An 8,878-nucleotide genomic window follows, 5' to 3' on the forward strand; every position below is an offset into this window, starting at 1 on the left:
ATTCCGGTTAAATGTTTACTATACTTTTGTTTTTCTTTTTTTTTTTGTAAAAAATTTATTTAATATTATTTAAATTTATTTAGTATTTATAACATAGTATAACATAGTATAACATAGTATAACATAGTATAACATAGTATAACAGTATAACATAATGAAAAATACAGCATTAGATATAAAATAAAAATAAAAATATATAGACAGGAGATAGATAGGAGAATCGATTCTAGAGAAACAAATGCAAAAGTTGGCATATAAAAATATTGATTGTGCATGAAACCATTCAAATTTTAATAGTTTATAAATTAATAACACTTCAACTGATATTTTTACATAATAATTTTTGTATTTATTTTTTGAAAGATTTTTTCAAAGATTTTTCATAATTTATGAATGTATTAACATCCTATAAATAATATACAATCTATAATCTATTATTTGAAAATAAAAATAACTTTTAATCTCGTTATTAGTTTCAATTTATTATAGTCATAAATTTCTTCTCTTTAGTTTGTACGTTACATTCTTATCTACTGTTCGTTTTTCCAATTTTTTCCTTATTAAATTATAATAATTAAAATAATTAAAAAATCGATACAACGAAGATATCTAAATAATAAACTTTAATTTCTTTAATGAAAAATAATTAAAATGCTTGAAAATACACGAATATTAATAATAATAAATTTAATAATATTAAAACAAATTTTTAGATGTAATATATATACGAATAATCGAAAAGCTTAATCTTCGATTAACGATGATTCAAGATTATTATTCTCAGATTAAATATCGTAAATGGTACTCGAAATGAGAAAACAAGCGATTAATACCGAAGTTAAATAGAAATATCGAAATTTCGCGAATTATCGAATAATCTGCACCATCTAATTGGAAACACATACAAATAGTGGCGTAAATCTTCTTTAATTGGCGGGAAACGAGGTTCGTAAGAAAAGGAAATCCTCGCACAGATATTATTGCACAGGGTGAAGTTGAAGAGGCGGCATGAATTGGCAAAATTGCAGCTAATAGTCGTTCTATCGTGCGTTCGATCGGAATGATTTTAACTCCGGTATTACGTGGCATCTCGAACAAAATATCGGTCGATTGCTGGAACGGTAAATCCCCCTAGGGGTATATGAAGAGCTGGCTTCCAGAAACGGGATATAGCCGGCTTACGAAACTTGGAGCAGCCTAAACTTTTCCGGAGTTTATTTTTAATTCACTACTTGTATCGTAGCCACGCGAAGAGTATATTCGAGAATATTTTACTACGTTCGCAACCCATGTATTTACCCGAAGTCATCGCTGACGGGAAACAAGGCGATCCCGATCGCTTTGAATTTACAATGGAAAATTTTCGAATAAATCGAACATTGCCATGCCCGTCTTCGTTTCGACGAAAATTTTCACTCCGTTTTCCTACGATGCTGGTTCCTTTTTATATTTTCCTAAAAATCTCTTTTTTTTTTAATATTGTGTCATTGATTCAATTTCTTTTTCATTTTTTTTTTCCTTATCATTCTTCGATAAATCAAAGTAACTTTATACTTTTTAAAAATTTTTATACTTTAATTCAAGTAAAAAACGGGGAATGAACGATATTAATTTTTATTTCAGATAATTGCAACGAGTTTTTAAATATTTTTATATTTAACATATAAACTTTCATTTTTTAAAAATCAAATTTCAAATAAGGGATTGTTAACCACTGGGCAAAATTATGCCTTAACACGAGGTTAGATCAGTGGATGCATTTGTGCAAAAAGATAATTAGAATGCTAAATTCCTGTAGAAGATGAAAAATAATCTCAAAATCAATCGTACTTCAATTAATCGTTCATTTTTCGGAAATTTTGTTGAATTATATAACATCCTATATATATATTTTCGTATATTTTCAATACACATGTTTAATAAATTCTTAAAATTACACTATCAATATCGGTATTTTCACCAGACATTTATAAAATAGATGCGATGATGAAAGGGAGGAACTCGGGAATGTCATTCCGAAATGCTATGAGGAAAAACGAAAGATGCACAAAATGACCATCAATTTGGGGGATTGAATTGATTTTATCGAAAGGCCAGCGGCGTCAGTATTACGAGCTTGTCCGTTGTTTAGTGTTTTCTTTTACGGTTGTCTATACGGCGAGAGTATTGTCAGTATTTCGTCCAGAATTCGGTCGAAGTAGTCGAACGCTACATAAAAATTTCATATAGAACGGATTGTATCGACTCTTGTTGGAACATTGCGTTGTGACTGAGTTAAGATTGTAAAAAATGATAAGAATAAAAATCTTGGAATCCATCGATCATATTCTCTTTTTTAGAATTCTCTTATTTATTATAACTATTTTTCTTCGTAAATTTTCCATCTTGTAATCTTGATACATAATAAATGTACAAAAGTGTTTATACTCATTATCCTACAAGAAAATTTATCCATTTTCTGAAAAATTTGATTTTAATGGAAATTTGTATACATGTATGGATCATAATGAGTTATATATAAAACAATTTATTTCTTTCGACTTTCGACTGTTTTATTCAATTGCAATTATTTAGATAATTATTTTTGAATCTGCTCGAAATTCACTCGTCGATCACATCGATCAGGATCATCTTCAAACTTTAAACATCGCTTTAAATATTTTATCAAGGAAATAAAAGAATATGACCATATAAATAAGATGGAACAAACATCGATAAAATGCAATATAGTAAATAATGGCTCCATCGTTCGCTTCATCGATGTTCAGCTTTATCCGTAAATTCATAAATTACGACACACATAGTTTCCTTGTACAAAAGTTGTATCGTATCGATCCATATATACTTCAACAATACTCTCGTTATGTATCATAATTCACATTCCAATGACGTTTTCTCGAAATATTTAAGTATTCTTGTCATTTTTCCACGGATCTATTCGTTTCCCCACGCAACTGCGGAATTACTTATTCTGCGTCTTTACGACGAATTCTCTGATGGCATTTCCTATGAATATGGAATATTCTCTCGTCTGTTGCGATTTATCTCGATACCATCGAGATACCGTGAAATTTGAATCGATTTAGAGTTTTATCGTCTAAGCTTCTTATTATTTGCAATCGACGAATTTCGTAAAATAAGAGACTATATCATATTGAAAAAATAATAAATTTAATTATTTAATTTTTTTTATAATGAGATATTTATTATCGTAGATGTTTATGCAAAATAACATTTTTATAAACTTAACTAAAGAAATTGAATTTAAATAGATGATAAGATTTGTTCTTATTTTTTCTTTAAATATCATAATGCGTATTATATTTGGAATATTTTGTGTTGTTTTGCATATTATGTGCATTCTGCGGATTTTTGTAGATTCAAATTTTGCATAAATGCATAAACACAGAATCTGTTTATCGTATAATATTTAGAAGTTAGTTTCTTTAAAAGTGTTATTCGAGGAGTTTCTTCTTAAAGAAAGGGACAAAAATTAAATCAATTATATTATATATAAAAATTTTAGTTGTAGTTTTTATATTTATTTTAAATACAATAAAAAAATGATATTCGATACAATAATAATTGTAGAAAATATTATTTTATTAGTTGATAATTAAAAATTATTTATCAAAAAAAAAATTTCATACTTCATAGTCCCAAACATTTACGTATGTCATAAATCATATATGATTTATCAGTTTAAAAATAAAATTTAATTCGAAATATGACATTTATCACATCATTCGTTTTATAATTCAATTATTTTTATCTAAGAAAAGTGTGATCAATAATGACTCGATGAACAAAATTTGTATCAAAGAATAAAGAGATAAAATTTCAAATTGGAAAGACAGTGAAGGAAAATACGCGTAACAAAAATTTGCAAAGTTGGAGAAAACGCGAGAATCGCGATATGAGATGTTAGCGAACAAAATATTCAGCTGGCATTAAAAATAAAAATACAAAAGCGGTAAACGTTTAAACTATCCTCGAAACGACAAACAATTTAGCGAACGAAAGAATAAAAATTTAAATTCTCCACGCGTGTTATTCGCTCGGGTATGTAAGAAAAAAAATATATCTTCGTTATTCGAAAGAAAGAAAAAAAGGAAGACAACGAGTTGAAGAAATGTTAAAACGTATGTACATACATTTTCGAAGGTTTTTCGAAGCGAAGAATTTCAGATTTCTGTTTTTATTCGAATCTGTACTGTTTTCACGAGGAATTAAAAAAAAAAGAGGAGGGGAAGGGGATGGTATATATAAAACGAAAGAAAAATTCCCTCCGCTCTGGTAGACACGGGAGCAAAACTTGCATGGCTGATTTGAATGTCCAATATTTAAATGCGCGGTTGACCTGTTCGAATTCGAATTATTCACATGCACCTCTATCCGCCTAACGTAAGTTGGATACGATACGGGAACGAATGTGTTAGTCTATTTGTCCATGTTCGGTTTAATCGCAACTCGTTGCCCGTCAATCGAACTATTTCTGTACGTTACGAAAATTTTTCATGGCTGTTAATGATTATTCTCGAACAAATATATTTGCATTTTTCCTGTTGGACATATAATATCATCGCGGTATAATATATAAGGGAAATAAAAGGGTGTACGAAGAGTTACGCATTCGAATTTTTCGAATACGACGGTTGATTAGCTTCAATTGTGAATCTTTGAATTTTAATGAGAATCTGTTTTACCATCGTAGCGATAACTCGCCATTTCTTCAACCTTATATAATTCGTGATAATTTCCATAAAAATTTTTGACATGAGTTAATTATAATAGCATTTGGCGAAGCTGAAATTTAAAAAAATTTTAAGTCTTGATATATATAGTATAAGTTTCGTGACTTAATTTTCGATTAATCGAATGGTAAAAATTTCTAATTTATATAATATTCTTAATAATCAAAGTTTCAATAGGATTCAATGATAATAAAAATAGAAAAAAAAAGTTTCTATTTGACGTATTCATTTTGATAGTTTTTTTAAACTCTTTACTTGTTTCAAATACTTCGAAATCGATAACGTTGAAAGAGCAAAAGTATTAATTTTATATTATTAAAACTTGTTCAATTTAAAATGTGTCCCCTTTTTTATATTGTTATTTTCAATAATTCAAAATTGAATGAAAATAACGAAATGAAAAAACAAGAGAAGCGTTTTATCGCTTTAAATGCACATTCGATTTCAATACATATTTTATGGTACCTATATTCTTCTTCGACGTTTTATAAAATCTTATTTTAATGGAACCATTTTTAATAATCGATGAAATTAATAAAACGATAAAATTATTTTCGAGTTTCAAAATATATTATAAATATATGAATAAAAAACAAAATTTATAAAAAATATACGTAAATACGAAATGTTATCGTCCCAAATTAAGATCAATTTATATTATAAAAATATTCGTCCATTTTTTTCTTCGATATGATTATTAAGAAAATTATTAAGAAGAAATATTTCAATAAATTTATTGGAATAATAATTTTTAATTACATTTATCGAAAAAGATATGGAAACAGATCGATTTAAATGTGCCGCCGTATTCAATCGACAAAACGAAAAAAAACATGTGTAATTAACAATACAAATCCATTTTCCTAATTTGCCTGATGTATTCGGTGGAAGATCAACAGCGATTGGAAAACAAGTGCAATGATGATGATGATAAAACAGCAAAGATAACGTGAGGAGAGATTTCGACAAAGAAGTTGGAAAAAACGTGGGAGAGGTCGATCGGGCGAGTGATTAAATCGAACGAGAAAATAATCAACAGAACGTTTGGCAAATTGATTAGCTCGAATCGAGACAATCCCAGTGGCTCGATGTTTCGCTATCCACTTCGAAGTTTTCTCGAGTGAAACGGGTGAGCTTCGGCGAAATGAAAGAATATCAACCGCGAGCCGATCGACTATAACTGTTTTAATTAGTTCGACAGCGCGACGTTCGATTCGCGCGATTCCTTTTATCGACTTTATCTGACTTCGATTCTCCAAACTCGAAGATGATAGCGAACCTCTATATCGTGAAAATTAACTTTCGACCAATCTATTCGAAGGATAGATTTTACTTTTTCGAAAACTTTTACGAAAGAATCAAGTAAATAGAGTACATGTATATTTGTATTTTATTTATCGATTCGTGCAAATTAGTCTATTATTGAAAAGTCTATAAATTAATCTATTTGCTTTGATGATGAAATTGATTTTTAATCAGATTTTCGAGCATAAGATCGTTTTGCAAAGAAAATTTCACCATAAATTCAAAAAATATAAAATAATTAGATTATAAAACAAGATATATATCGATCTTTTTAATATCTTTTTAATACACGAATGATTTTAAAAACTTTTATCGTTTTGCGATTTAAATTATTCGCACGCACGCACGCACATACGCACGCACGCACATACGCTCACACGCACGCTCGCACATACGCTCGCACTTGTACATACGCACGCACGCTTGCACATACGCACGCACGCACATACGCACGCACGCACGCACGCACGCACGCACGCACGCTTGCACATACGCACGCACGCTTGCACATACGCACGCACATACGCACGCACGCTTGCACATACGCACGCACGCTTGCACATACGCACGCTTGCACATACGCACGCTTGCACATACGCACGCTTGCACATACGCACGCACGCTTGCACATACGCACGCACGCTTGCACATACGCACATACGCTTGCACATACGCACGCACATACGCACGCACATACGCACGCACGCTTGCACATACGCACGCTTGCACATACGCACGCACGCTTGCACATACGCACGCTTGCACATACCCACGCACGCACGCTCACACATACGCACGCACGCACGCACATACGCACGCACATACGCACGCACGCACGCGCACACAAATTTACATGCGAAGCTATTTATTTGTTTTTCTTCTACAATCGAAATAATTGATGAAAATCAATTATTCTCTGTTTAAAGTAAAATTTTAAAATTAAACGATTTTTAAATCGAATTTTAATTTATCTTAAAACATTAATGTTTAACAAATAGGTTTTTTATATCGATTCATCTAGAGAATTAGAATGGATCACGATTTCTTATAAATGTCATTGCATCATGGGAACATGCCAGTTCGAATCAATTCGCAACGATCCAACGGTAGATGCATTATCAGATTTTCAAGTGACAGACCTTCTTTTCCCAATGGGGAAAGCTTCACCAAGAAAGAAGCATTATCGATTTTCTTTATATTCGATAGGACATGATTCAAATATCCGAACAATCTCCTTTGTTAGATTTCTATGATATTTTTCGTTACACGTCATTTAAATATCTTTATTCATTTTGATATGGTAAAACTTTTCGAGACGAAATTAAATTATATTTTCTTAAAATTATTAAGAATACTCTTAAGAATACATAAATTCTGCGATCTTTAATAACCATGCGTGATTACGTAAGAATCAAAGGAATTCGCATTTCGAAATGAAAATAAAATTTTTTAAAAATTTAGGCTACGTTGTTACATTCACTCATAGATGTTCGCTCATAGATATATACATAAACGATTTAAAATTTCCAATAGAAATTTCTATTAATAAGTAAATCCGTAGCGATAAACTGTTATTTGTCAAATATAAATCGTAATTCAGATTCGATATAGCGGATTTTCAGGATATGAACATACGAGATACTCTTGAATCGGGCAACATCCGCGATACAGAATTCATCGTCAAAACTTGATAACAAGACATGATGGTACTCGATATCGAAGTTACGTTAATGGGCTTATGATCTTTCCATTCGAAGTGAAATTCAATGGGTTACAGCGCTAAATACACTAAATTGGCCTACTAGATTAACTTGCACGTCAAATGCAATCTCGCTTACGTATCAAACAGATCTGATTAATAAGCTCATTACTAGATATTCAAAGATGGATTTCCTTTGGATGCTACGCAGCTGCACGTATAATGCACTCTATTTATTGATCTATTAATCTATCAAAGTGTCTTGCTTAATAGCTGTGATAATTCATTGATAATCAAGTGTGAAAAATCTGTAGAAATATTGTCTTGAATTACAGCTTTAAAGGGGAGAATTACATTTGACTGATTTTCAAATTTAAAAATTTCGTACAATGTGGGAATTTATTATTGGGGGTATATTGATTCGAAGAAGTACATTTATAATTTTTAATTGTAAAATATTTCCAATTGTTAATAAAATATTGAATATATCGAAAATATCGAGACGAAATAAAAAATTTTTAAAGTTTTTATAAAAAAGAAAATGGGAAAGAAATTTTTCAGAGAAATTTCAAGTATCTAAATATCGAATTTACAATTTTAGAAACGATATAAATATATTCCAATAAATGAAGTTTTGTTTATTTTTAAAATACAAAATGTATCGTCGTGAGATTGAATCTTTCAGCAACTAACGTTGAAACAAGTAGTGCATAATTAGCATTTATGTAAAATGTTTGGATAACTAAGCTTAACGAAGAGATATGAAATTCCTCGAATATAATGGATAAAATTCAAGTAATTGCACGAACGAAAGGTATCTGGAACATCTTTGTGTGGTATTTCTCTAGTTTAGACAGAAGTTGTAATATCCAGAAATTAATCGTAGTATTCAACATGATTCGTATAGACATATACATTGTATAATCTTCTAATGTAATTTCATTCATTAAAGTAAGAAGTAATAAATTAACTGAAATTATATTGTGCATATCTTGATAAGTGATTGTGTAAATTTACAATCGTGTCTCAAATATATTTTTTCGTTGTATTATTGCGTTGTATTATCGTTGTATAAAAATTATTGCACGAAAGAAAAACGATATTTTCGAATTCATTTAAA

The sequence above is a fragment of the Apis cerana genome, linkage group LG3 (assembly GCF_029169275.1).
Source record: "Apis cerana isolate GH-2021 linkage group LG3, AcerK_1.0, whole genome shotgun sequence".
NCBI lineage: Eukaryota > Metazoa > Arthropoda > Insecta > Hymenoptera > Apidae > Apis > Apis cerana.